We start from the raw sequence: 12,315 nt of genomic DNA, 5'->3' as shown, positions 1-12,315 counted from the left end.
TCTTAGAGTTCATCACCAACCATGTAAAAGAAAAGAAGGTCATCGGGAGTAGTCAGCATGGATTCACCAAGAAGTGCTTGGCCAGTCTGATAGCCTTCTATGATGACATGGCAGGATGGGCTGATGAAGGGAGAGTAGTACATGTTGTCTAAACTAAAATCAGCAAGGCTTTTGACACTGTGACCCTCATAGGTAAGCTCAGGAAATGTGGGTTAGAAGGGTGGACTGTGAGGTGGACGAAGAACTGGTTGAATGGCAGAGCTGAGAGCACAACAGGCTGTGCTGCCGTTCAGCGGGACCTTGGTAGGCTGGAGAATTGGGCAGAAAGAAACCTAATGAGGTTCAACAAGAGCAAGTGTAGGGTCCTGCTCCTGGGGAAGAATAATCCCAAACACCAGTACAGGTTGGGGGCTGACCTGCTAGTGAGCAGCTCCTGCAGAAATGCACCTGGGAGTCTTGGTAGATGACAAGTTGACTATGAGCCAGTAGTGTGTCCTTGTGGCCAGCAGGGACAATGGTGTCCTGGGGTGCATCGGGAAGAGTATGGTCAGGAGGTTGAGGGGATTGATTCTCCACCTCTACTCGGCCCTGGTGAGACCACCTCTGGAGTATTATGTTCAGTTCTGATCTTCACAGTTCAAGAAAGAAAAGGAGCTACTGGAGAGTGGCCAACAGAGGGTCACAAAGATGATTAGGAGACTGAAGTATCTCTCGTATGAGGAGAGACTGAAGGAGCTAGACCTGTTTAGTCTACAGAAGAGAAGGGGAATCTCATTAGTATATATGAATACAGTATCTCAAAGGCAGGTGTCAAGAGCCTAGACTCCTTTCAGTGGTGCCCAGAGACAGGAAAAGGGGTAATGGCCACAAATTAAACACAATTTCCACCTCAACACAAAGAAGAACTTCTTTACATTGAGAATGGCAGAGCACTGGAACAAGTCTCCCCTGGGAGGTTGTGGAGTCTCCCTCTCTGGAGACATTCAAAAAAAACCTGGACATATTCCTGTTTAACCTGCTTTAGGTGACCCTGTCTTGGAAGGGAGGTTGGACTACATGATCTCCAGAAGTCCCTTCCCACCCTACCTGTGATTCTGTGATATTAACAGGATACTTTTGTCTTAAGGGCAGACTCTCTTACTTGTCATGAAGTCCACACAGCCCATAGCAAAGTGCAGCATGTGCCTGGACCTCACCAGCATCACAGTTTCTGGGACAATTATGTGGGATGAATGAAACCCAAATGTCCAGAGCAGAACTAAAGATAAAGAGGCTGATTAAACAAACCATTATGGTCAAACCACATTTTAAAATGCACCCTTTTGTCTTCTGCTCTCAATTGCAATTTTTTATGTGGAAGCTGGGCTATGGCCCTAGGCACTCACAGAAGTATATTACAGGGAATACACTTACAGTGACAGTTATACTCACACTTTCTCCAGAAAAGCACTTCATTTACAAAACAGATTTGACATCTCGGTTTGTTTGCAATGCAGAGCACTCCTCCCAAACACTCATGTAGCTCTGTGAGCCTTGATTACTTCTTTGATTCCAGCTCTTCCTTAGAGAACTCCAAAATGGAAGTGATGAATGAGCTCCTGTCAGGCGCCATTCCCTGGGTGGCCTTGAATCCATTCAGTTATCTGTTACACTGTCAGCCCTGACAGTGATGAACACAAGGCAGGCAGCTGACAAAACCACTACTCATTACCCAAAAAAGAAAAAAGGAGAAATAGGTGGAAAGAGGTATGCTTGCCACCATTCAATGCGTCACTCACCCACACTGCCTTCAGAGGACATATTTGAGGAGGAAATTATGAAGTTTGTTTATGCAATTATGTGAAACAGGACGACCCACATCCCTCAGCTCCATCCACTAAGACTGAGCATCAGGCTGCCCAGGTGTGGCATTTTTTCTTTTTTTGTTTCTTTAACTGTGTGTGGTTCACATTTATAGTGGACACGGATTCTGATGGGTTTGCCACATAAACAATGACCACAGAGCATTCTGATGACACTTATATTTTCATGTGCCATGGGCACAGTGTCTTTGCTGAGCAAGGAGGAGTCTCACAAAAGGATGAAAGCTGGTCTGGATTGTCGCAATTATGGCAAATCACAGAGCAGTGATGGTTTTCTCCATAATCCTAAAGGTTCCTACACATGAACTGCTCCTCTGGGGATTCTCTCTCATTTAGCCTTCAGCACAATGTCTGAACCACTCAGTGCCCTGCTTGGTGACTTACAGCATAAAAACTGACCCATATGAGCTCACAGACAAGTTCCTTCATTAAGAGAGGCTGGCAAGGTGATGTATAGCACTTTCTAAAGCCATCGTGCTTTTCTGAGGACATAGACCAAGAAGGAGACGCAAACAAAGCATTCAGACCTACAACACACAGAATTTTTCATTTTCACCCAGGTGAACACTGCCTCACCTCACTCTTTCCCTGCATACTCTTCAATTTACAAGACAGTCACACATGCCTGTCTTTATGCCTTATAACAAGCTGCACACCATTGCACTTTGATTCCAGAGTCACAAGTGTCTCAGCCATAAGGCAGGCTGAAATGCTTCTGTTAAAGCCACTGTGAAAGAAAAACAGGGGAGTTTTGCATTTGAAGTAGAAGTAATTTTGCATCACTAGCATATATAAAATCCAAAACACAGAATTGTGTCCCTCCCCATGTGTCACTTCAGTGTTTCATTTTAAAAAGACCTACGTGATCATTTCCCATCCTCATGATGACTCAGATTTCCCAAGCCCTCTCTCACATTTTGCACCAAGGAAAGCTTATATTAAGCTGCAAAATGAGGAATTGTAAAATAATTCCAGAACAAACACCTTTACAAACAAATGCTTACACTTGGATTTTGCTTAGAGCTCACTGTTTTCATAGAAAGTTGAAAGAAATGCTTTTGTTTATTTTCACTTTCCCAGAAGGAAGAACTTTCATATAGTTGGGTTTAGCCAACTGATACTAACCTTATAAATGAAGGCACTTACTGTTAATCAGCAATCTGAGTTCTGTCTGTAGTCACTGAAAAGAAATGTCTCCAAAAAAAAATTACATCTTAGGGACAACTCCATCTTAGAAACCCGCAGACCAATGGACTGATCTCTTCAGGTGCTTCTCTCTTGTCACCTACTATTAAGGGAGTAAAAAATATCTGCTGTGGATGAGACACCAAAGTTTGGTTCATAGTAAGTGAGATATCAAAGTGATTAGCATAGTGCAGAGGCCTTTCTTTTGTTGTCTCACATCCAGGTACCATAACAAAAGCTGACTGAAAAAAAAAAAGATACTTTATTACAGGAAACAACTGCCCCCTCATTTACAGAAAAATATTACAGCTCTTGAAAATTCCTGAATATTGAATATTTCCTGCATGGAAAGCAACAACTCTGCTTCTCCTGTTCAGGTAGGGTAGCCCTTCAGACACTGAAAGAAGTACAATGCAGAAAGCACTGTTGACAAAAAATTTTTGCAGAGGCAATGTAAAAGACCCACTGGCAAAATGATCTGTAGAGCTGCAGTTTTAATTTTATTTCTTTTAATTATTTTGTTTATTTAATACAGCAACATATGCTTTGTCTCTAATCATTTCACAAATAGAAAACCAGCAATACCTCCCTCTGCTGACCTTCCACGAACCACTCAGTAAAACCCAATGACCTTGGTAAAAATGTAGTCTAAAACAAAACTCAACTTCTATTCAAATAAATCTGTGTTTAAACATGTATGGAGAAAAAGCAGTTTTCATCAACCTTATGGTCTTACAAGTTCAGCCCTCTGTGCTTATCCAAATGTCGCAACATTCCATAAGGAAGGTTTGTCTTTCCAGTAGGCAGCTCCCAAGCTGTTCAAGCCTGGGAAAGACTTGTCCTACAAATGGCACGAGCACCCACAGTGCCCAGAGCAAAGACTCAGTCTTCTGCAGAGATTTAAAATCATCTCTTATTTAGAGTGAGGGACAAGGAAAAAAGGCAGCAATCCACAAGATGTGTGCTGCTGAGAACATAGTACAGAGGATGTTCTCCACTGGATTAACATCTGGCAAACATTGCTCCACTGAGGATACTAAGCCCTGCTTCTGGCAGTGGTAAAGTTGGTGCTCAGACTATGAGTGCAAAGAGAAATCCTGACTTATTTCTCTTGGAAAGCACAGGAGAAATGGCTTTGCCTGCTGATGAGCTACTGTATGAGGTCAACAGTTCAATTAGAAAACGAAGTTAATTCTGTTCTCTCAGCCTTAAAAACTCCACCAATCAATACTTACATCTGTATTACGTGGATGCATTATTGAAGAAAAAGAATATTGTAAAAAAGAGTTACCTTTAAAACAACCAAATCTTTAACTAATCAAGGCAGTACACTGCAAGAAGCTACTGAACTTCCCAGTAATAAGCAAACAGGGAAATAAGCAAACAGCAGAAATGCAGGAAAAGCAGGAAAAAAATTACTAATATGGGGGTGGGGGTTAAATGCCAGAACCACAAATAAATGTTCGGTGCTAGCAACCTAAAAAAAATCACATCCAATCCTGATGCTCAACATCTTGAAACTGAGTAATGATTCTTTTGAGGTCATCCCACAGGGCCAAATGCACAAACATCTCAATCTCTTCTGCCCAGTTACTAAACAAAAACATATCAGCAGATGCTGATGGATGTAGAGATGGGGCGAGCTTCAGTTACACCAGGAAATTACACCTGCCTCAGACTGGTGGCACAGAGAAGCAGAGAAAGACATTCAAGACTTTACCCTGCCTGACCATCCCTCTCCCATGAGCCATGTCCAATGTGAGGATTTAGTGGTGAGCTTGGACCTACACAAAACCAAGTACCATCAGGTAAGCACAGAAAACAGGACTGGAAAGTGCAACCAGTTCACTGCCTGCCCAAGGCAATAGGATAGCTCCCAGACTACTCTTGCTAAAGTAAACCTGTGATAGTAATTTACTGATTTCCTATGGCTAATCACCCAAAATAATCTGTAAAACGTGGCAAGGAAATTTAGTTCCAATATGAGGCCAGCATATGGCACTGCCATTCAAGAGTTTCCAGAGATGCCTGCAGTTATCTTCCATGGCTTATCATTTTTAAGCAAGAAATCACACTTATCTAATTATTGGTGTCTGGGATTGTGCAAATAAAAAATATACACCATCTAAATTTTTTTCTAAACAATGTTTTTATAACACAGCCTAGGGGCATCACATTTATGTAAAACTACTAAAATGTGATGCGTATGTAGTGCAATATGTAATAAGGTCAAAAGACTTTTTTGCATGTAACTAAAAAGAACTCAATTAAGGCTCTCTTGTATCAGTCCTTTCCTGTCCATCCTCAGTAATGTAGGAAATACACACCATCATCAACCTGAGGCAGACAAGAAGGAACAAAACTCAAGGCCCAGCACCTTTTGTCCCATTTCAGCAAAGGAAGCCTGCTCCAGGCTCACTGCTCCTCATACTACAGGGGTGTCTGTTAGTCACAGAGCCACAAGACTGGAAGAGAGTCATCTATTCCAGCCTCCTACACCAAGGAGGACTCCTCAGTGTCTCTGCTACTCTCTGCAGATGCATCTCAAAACTCTTGCTTGAGGCCTCCAGCATGGAAGAGTTCATGACACACACAAACAGTATTTTCCAGTGCCTTTGAAAAAGCTTTCTCAATATTTTATCCAAATTTAACCTATTGCAATTTAAACCCATTTTCTTCCTGTCTTTGGTTTTTGCTGAGCAAACAATTTTCTTTCTCTCTCCCTATTTGGAAACTATCACACTATGTATCCTCTTTCTGTCTTCTCTCCTCTAGACCAAACAAGCCCAGTCAATCCAATCTCAGCCTCCTGCACCAAGGAGGGGCCAGGCATTCCTCTTGGGGTTTTACTTGCTTGACCTCTTTCTAAAGGCAGAGTGACAGGCTGAGTAATGGTGATAGCATTGGGTGTGACTTTCAGGTTTGAAACAAAGCCAGAATCAAACCTACCCTTCTGCTCGTTTTGTTATCAGATCTATTATAAACTTGAGTTGCTTTACACTGAAGTACTAGCAGAGTAAGGCAGTATTTCACACACAACACCACAGCACAACCTATGTGGTCTGAAGGACCACTCTGACAAGCACATTGGAGGAACCCATATTAAACACTTCCCAACAACAAAATTGTGTAGTCTGATATTTCTAAGAAATACAAAACTTTGCAACTTCTTAACAGATAAGTTGGTTCTGGCTCTTTGGGATGTTTCTGTGCTCTGCCAATCCACTGAGAGCGACCTCTTCTAAACTCAGGGCTAGGTGAACCCCCTAGAGTCAAACTAATGTCTGGTGTAAATCCAGAAGGTAAGAAGGGATGGCTTTTCCTTCAGCATTCAAAAAAAAAACCCCAACAGATTTCTCACTTCATAGCTCAGAGCTGGTTGTTGAACTTCATGCCTTCTGCTGAAAATATCTACTGAAGTCTGACTCATTCAGACTTATTTCCATCACCTTTCTATCTGGTAGTGACAAGTAAACTTCTTCATTTGCAAGTTCTCTATAAAGCATAGAGTTGATGGACAAGAATAAATGTCATGATGTACGAACTGTCATGATGTACAATGAATGTGCTGCAGCCAAAGATTTCATCAATCCTGCTAGGACTCTTTTATGCAAGTTAATCAACTCATGCTAACATCTTAAACTCCAATCTGTCCCAAAAGCTTGCAGAGTTTCCCAAAAATTATTCTGATCAATGGACCAGGTTAATCAAAGAAAGGAGAAAGATCCACAGCTTGCCACTAAATGACAATGGTTATTCACATCCAAAGGTAAAAGCCCTTAAAATGGAAATAACCCTAGATAAGGAAATGAGAAAAATCAAAGCTCTAGGAAGAGTCTCACCTGAGCAGAAACAAGGTTAAAAAAAAAAAAAAAGTTATTTTTACTCACTTTTAACTCCCACCCCATAAGAACTGAATGCAGCTCCAACAGAGGGTGAAGTGTTTAAATGAAAACCTAGGCTTGTAGCACCTCCTGACAGAAATATAAGGTAACTCAAATTACTACAGTGTCCTACAGCACCATCCCTCTGTGTAAGGGTGGACAGTAACACAGAGGCACCAACACCCTTCCACACCATGAGCTGAGCCCCTGAAAAGCACAGGCTGGGCTGCACAGAGCTCCTTACACTTCTTTTACTTTTTGAAGGTTATATATGAGGCTTGAGAAGCTGTTTCATTAGCCAGGCAATGATCTGCCTTTGCGAGCTCGTTAGGCTTTCAAAGTTTACTGTTCTTTAAAAAGCTGCTCAGCAAAGTAAGATTTGGAGATTGAAAGGAAACTTCAAGGTGGTATTTTTTTTTTGTTTTGGGAGGTGTGTCCTTCTTTTCTCTCCTCTGCCATTCCATGGAAGCCTTCTCTCACAGACTGCATACATCTCATTACACGCACAGAGGTTTAACTAGTGGGGTCCTGCTGAGGAAAAGGTTTTACTTAAAAAAAAAAAAAAAAAGAGAGAGAAAAGAAAACTAGGCTCAGGTGCCTTTCTTTTCCTATAATATATGCACTATTGTTAACTTTTAGCAGAGGAATAGATATTTCAGAAATCACTTCAGAGTTACTTCCACAATGATTGATAACTGGTCAAAAGAAACATCCAGAAAGCAATAAGCTGTAAAAAAGGGGAATGCACTGAGCCTGATTCAGGACTGCCTTGCTGTTCCTTTCAAATGTCTTTCATCACTATTGTGGCTGGAATCACTGCAGGGTGAGAACAGGTGAAGACTTTGTGCAGTATTTGGAGGTGGTGATAGGTGATCCATATTGCCATTGGTACCAACCTGAGGATAAAAGATTTAAAGAAATGGCAACACAAGTACTCGGGTGTGAAGGGTGTGAAAGGAAAAAAAAAAATGAAAAAGAACAGTGAGATTTATATAAAACCCACAAGGAGTGCACTGGAAATCTCTGTGATGAAAAATTGAGATTGCTTTGAAGAAGACTTTATTGAAGAAAAAGTCAGTGCTGTGTAGAGGGAGAGAGGTTAGCTGGGTCACTTGCCAGTCTGTCCTGATTTTCCCTGTTCTTTCCCTGAAACTGTGCACATTGCCATATGAGTCTCCAAATCTTGCTCTGAAGTGAAACATCACAGGGAAGGGAAAACTTTTTGGAATATGATTAACTTGTGCTGCTGGTGGTGTCAAAGCCAAAGGCAGTTTATGTATGCAAGGACTAGGTAGGAGAAAAGACCACATCACAGAAGAGACTTAGCTTATATGGAAGCATGTAGACAAATATATCTCACAGCAAAAGCCTGTGCTGTCAATGCAGTGCTGACACTTACAGGGCCAAGACTCAGCCCAATACCAGCGAGGCATGATATCTGCCCTTATATTCCTTCCATGATCTCAATACAGGCAGGTTTTATTCCCAGGCTTCATCCTGTTTTGGGTATAGTAGAAACTTTTTTCACTCTGGAAGATACAGAATTGAGTTCTGACTAGAAATGCCTGCCAGTGATGGTGGCTGACTGGCCTCTATGTGCCATTGATTTCCCTTACAACCAACATATATCCAGAGACCAAATAAAACAATTTGGCAGAAAGGGCACACAATATGTATGCCCTCATTGTTTTCTTTAGCAAGTCCAGTTTAACTTTACAGGAAACAAGAAAATTTCCCCTAACACAGGCAATTTTGGCTTGCAGGGTATGGGCCAAACAGTTACCACTTTTTATAACTTTTAAAAGTAGAGAAAAGCAGAGAAATAACATCATGAGCTATGAAAGCAATAATGGAACTTCAATACTGTAAGCCAGACATGTCTAAATTTGGTTATTCAACACATACATCCCCATGATTCCCTTATATGTTCTGACGTGCATTTTGTGCAGAAGCAAATATTTAGTGTTTCTTGTATTTTCTCACTATTTCTCATCATTGTTGTGGTCACAAGAGGTAGGTACACTTTTCACTGGTCCTTTTCCCATCGTAGTTGTAATTGTTGGAGATTTGAGTTGAAAGACACTGTAAACTGTGGTGTCACTGACTTTCAGCAATTTTGATGCTCTTCTGCTACACGCAATCAACTTCCTGAGATAGCAAAGCAAGCATTTCATATCAAGCAGTGCCAAAACTAGAAAAACTTTACACCACCATAGAAACCTTAAAGCTATCTGACACTTCAAAGTAATTTGTTCCTTTGTTGTACTACTAGTTATTACTGAGCACATCCAAAAAGAATCAATTTAGTTTTAAGATGATTTTTGGCATAAATACATTGCAAAAGAGAGCATACATTAATGTCATGTCACTGTGACAAGCATGGAAACCTGTTTCTACAAACAGGTTATACACTGCATAGTTCTACAGATCCCACTGAGAAATCAGTGGTTTTTCAGCCAAACATGACCATTCTACCAACAAAAATGCACATACAGTGATTGCTCCTTATGACAAAGCTGAAGGCAGCTGAAGTGTTTGTCGTCTTCCTTGAGGATGGCTGAAGGCACAGGAACTTCAGCTAGATTTAGCTTTCACTACTTTGATAGTTATGTTGGTAGATTGCACCAGCAAAAAAGCATAAATCCACTTGCATACAAGTCAACATGAGATCATTTTTCCCATTTATAACTGGAGACCGCCTCCCATCTTCTTATTTGGCCTGAATGCACACAATGTTTAAAAGAAAGAAAACCTTTTTCATCCTGACTGGCAGAATAGTGCTGATAGGAAGTTTGTTTCAACTTTGCTTTATTTGGCAATATCTAATGACAAATTAGGACACATTCTTCCTCTTGTTTTCCATCAGTGTCTCCACCAAACTATGTCTAATCATCAACTATAGTCCCAATCTGCCAAGACTATACAGCAGAAAATAATTTCTCAGGAAGCTCTCTCTCGCTGCAATTCTTGTAATACAGTAAATTTACACTTTCTTCTGGCTTACTGCACTAATAAAATGCATATGAGACAGTTCCTGTTCTTAGTAATTCTTCTCATATACCTATAGCAAAGTCAAACATGATGTAACACCACCTTAAAGCAAGTCCCAATCATAAATGTAATTCTGGGACTGGCGAATTCAGTAGCAGAAGTCAGTAGAAGCAAGTCTAATCCTTTTACACCAGCCTCAGTGGAATTGGCCTCTTGTTGTTATGAGAACTAGGTTTTGCAAAAAGCATTGCCACCCCATGGTACAGCACAGAGCCACGTGATGCAGTAACTGAATCAACAGGGTTCACCCTACTTGTGCAGTAGACTTGCTCTCTGATACAAAGACTTGGTACCTCAGGTTTCTCTGAGGTACAATAGTGTCCTTCTGAAGCATCTCAAAAGGTATTTATGACAGAAAGTAGAGACCATGTGGTAACTGGATGAATATGTCCCTCCCAGAAAAGTCTTCATTCATTCAGCATCTAGTGATAGGACAAGGGGGAATGGCTTCAGACCAGTTTAGATATTAGGAAGATACCAGAGGACAAGGAAGAAATTCGGAACTGTGAGGATAGTGAGGAACCAGAACAGGTTTGCCCAGAGAGGTTGTGGCTGTCCCATTCTTGGAAGGGTTCAAGGCCGGGTTGGTTGGAGCTCTGAGTAATCTGGTCTAGTGTAAAGTAGCCCCGCCCATGGCAGAGAGGTTGGAACTAGATGGTCTTTAAGGTCTCTTCTAACCCAAACAGTTATTTATTCTATGATTCATCTGACTACACTATCTTTTTCCACACAAATTCTATGAGGCTGCTTGCCCTGTCTTAGGCAGACTGAGAAAAGTCAGGTACAAGTTGGCAATGCTGCTGCTCCTGGACACCTCAGCAGCACTGACTTCCAGTACAAGAAGAGCCAGCCCCCATCACCTGCTGTCTCAGTAAATTAAATGGGAATGGGGGAAAAAAAACATGCAAGTGACACTGGAGAAGGGACAACCCTCTCCATTCAATGGGTGCAAAGCAACTATCACTCCTATCTAAGAATCTGTGTCTTGCAACAATCCTACCCAGGAGAAGAGCTGAAAAAAAACCACCACAGTATTATGCAAAAAGACACCAAAGGACAGTTTATCCACAGATGTAAAACAAAATTTTTGCATTACAGAGCCTCCTTTTATTTTCCATTTACATTTATCAAACAGCACTCATTTACAGAAAAATGTGTCTCTACCTAACTCACTGAGAGGAGGGAAGATTGATTAGCACTGGGATGACACAGGTTGGCTCAAAATCCTAACAACCTCTGAGGTAAGGGCCTCTGAGGACTTCAAGCAGAGTTTGGAGATCAGAGTAAGAGAAGCTTAAAAGAACACTCTGAATACCCAGAACAGCAGGTAAACAAAAAAAAAACCTGCTTAGAAATTCCTAGAATGTAGGATTTGTGTTCTCTCTGTTACAGAAGAGACTAGCTACCATACGTGAGGCAGGGTAATAAATACATTAGCAACACATCAACACTTGAGAGGGCTCCTTATATTTCCAGCTTGCATTAATACCTCACTCCTGCTCAGCTCACACAGTTATTCCCTTAAACTCGAGTCAATTCAATGATATAAGGTATTCTCCAGTAATAATCCATTTTTTTGTGAAACTTCAAGATATCCAACTACTATTACATGCAGCTGCTCAGCAGACAATGCCAGACAATGTTTATACCTTAACAAATTATTATGTGCATTTGCCATATTCTACATGATCCTCCACCGAGTTACATTCCTTTTTAAAAATCACAGCTTTTCAGTTACTGAAAAATTTTGATTACACCAGACAATAGCACAGAAGTAATACTTACCAAGGAAAACACAAGCAGACTAGTGAAGGAAGCTTACAAGAACTGAACCACAGTTCCAAGTCATGCTCTGGATTCACATCACCAGCTGCTGACAGTGAACCCAGCAGCAAGCAGATACAATTCCATGCTTTCCGATTCAAACAACTTCAAAATGTCTCCACTGTAAGGGACTCATGGGTCACCCAGGTTCAGGCAGGCAATGGACTGACGAGACACAAGCAAATTTAGGTCACTGGATGTGGTCCTTCAGTCTGTTATTTCATTTGTTGCAGAGGATGAGGCACAGAAAAAAAGCTTCTGGTGTATCTCCCAGCAGGCAGACAGCCTTTATCTGTGGGAGGTATTAACATCCAGCCATCCAAGGCAATGGAGCATTAATTTATGGAGTTCTGCCTGGAGGCCTTGGGCTTCTTGCATGGTTATGTCCCAGACCTTTATACTTACTTTTTTGAAGACATTTTACATAGATCCCACTTTTTTTCTTCTAATCCTACAACTAAGAGTTATTCGGCAGGTGGCTTCTATTTTTTGCAATGCCTTACAAGAAA

The 12,315-nt window shown here is 41.2% G+C and overlaps 1 protein-coding gene across 2 annotated transcripts in view; it reads right to left on the bottom strand.

The window, feature by feature from the left end:
* The window catches only part of LOC116785801 (AF4/FMR2 family member 1-like), a 251,407-nt gene that overhangs the window by 161,148 nt on the left and 77,944 nt on the right, over positions 1-12,315 (bottom strand). The window lies entirely within an intron of this gene.

Source organism: Chiroxiphia lanceolata, chromosome 4, assembly GCF_009829145.1.
Source record: "Chiroxiphia lanceolata isolate bChiLan1 chromosome 4, bChiLan1.pri, whole genome shotgun sequence".
NCBI classification, from domain to species: Eukaryota; Metazoa; Chordata; class Aves; order Passeriformes; family Pipridae; genus Chiroxiphia; species Chiroxiphia lanceolata.
Note: the sequence above shows the minus strand (reverse complement) of the source record. Positions and strands in the feature narration are given on the sequence as shown.